The sequence below is a fragment of the Apium graveolens genome, chromosome 11, assembly GCF_009905375.1.
Source record: "Apium graveolens cultivar Ventura chromosome 11, ASM990537v1, whole genome shotgun sequence".
NCBI lineage: Eukaryota > Viridiplantae > Streptophyta > Magnoliopsida > Apiales > Apiaceae > Apium > Apium graveolens.
Genome location: NC_133657.1, coordinates 25,519,479 through 25,520,586, shown reverse-complemented (window position 1 = coordinate 25,520,586; position 1,108 = coordinate 25,519,479). Strand labels below are relative to the sequence as shown.

The 1,108-nt window shown below is 46.0% G+C and overlaps 1 non-coding gene across 1 annotated transcript; it reads left to right on the top strand.

Annotated features, from left to right (window-relative positions):
• Positions 1-758: 758 nt before the first annotated feature.
• LOC141698833 (small nucleolar RNA R71) lies at positions 759-865 on the top strand. The gene has a single exon (XR_012565333.1). It is a non-coding gene; the product is annotated as a small nucleolar RNA R71 (small nucleolar RNA).
• The last annotated feature ends 243 nt before the right edge of the window (positions 866-1,108 follow it).

Genomic DNA, 1,108 nt, shown 5'->3' with positions numbered 1-1,108 from the left:
TAATAGCCTTGACTTGCTATTTAGCTTCCTTCCTGCCTGGTACTTCCGTGTCACTGGGAAGAGTGCCAGGTTGACGATTGAGCACTGCATTGGCTAATTGACCGATTTGATTTTCCAAGGTCTTGATAGAAACCGCCTGACTCTTGCACAACAGCTTAAGTTCCTCAAAATTAGCACTAGTGGGTGCAGCTGTACTTCCCTGTTGAGGATATGATTGCCTTGTAGCATACTGCTGTGGTTGCTGGAATCCAGGTGGGTTAAACTGTTTACTCACTCCTTGCTGATATGGTGGCTGAATAGCATTCTGATTATTCCCCCAGCTGAAATTTGGATGATTTCTGTTATTAGGATGATAGGTCGCTGGCACAGGCTGCTGTTGTCGCTGATAATTATTCACATACTGAACAGATTCGTTGACAAGAGAACACTGATCCGTAGCATGAGAACCTGCACAAAGCTCACAAACCATAGCTATTTGATTAACTCCATACGTAGCCAGAGAATCAACCTTCATTGATAGCGCTTGGAGCTGGGCTGCAATAGCGGTGGCCGCATCAACTTCCAGAATACCTGCTACCTTGCCTGACGTCATCCTCTGAGTTGGGTTTTGATGCTCATTTGCATCCATCGTCTCGATAAGATTATACGCCTCAGTATAGCTTTTAGCCCATAAGGCTCCTCCAGCTGCTGCATCGAGCATGGGCCGAGATTGGACCCCCAAACCATTATAGAAACCAGTGATCACCATCCAATCCGGCATTCCATGATGTGGACATTTTCTCAACATTTCCTTGTAGCGTTCCCAAGCCTCGCACATAGATTCTGTAGGTTGCTGCGCAAACTGAGTAAGAGCACTCCTCATAGCAGCAGTCTTTGCCATTGGATAAAACTTCACCAGAAACTTTTGCGCAAGATCTTGCCACGTAGTGATGGACCCAGCTGGTTCAGAATGTAACCAGTCTTTAGCCTTATCCCTCAGTGAGAATGGGAAAAGCCTCAACTTGATAGCCTCATCAGTCACGCCATTATACTTAAAAGTGCTGCAGATCTCGACAAAATTCCTTATGTGCATGTTGGGGTCTTCAGTTGCCGCTCCTCCAAAAGAAAC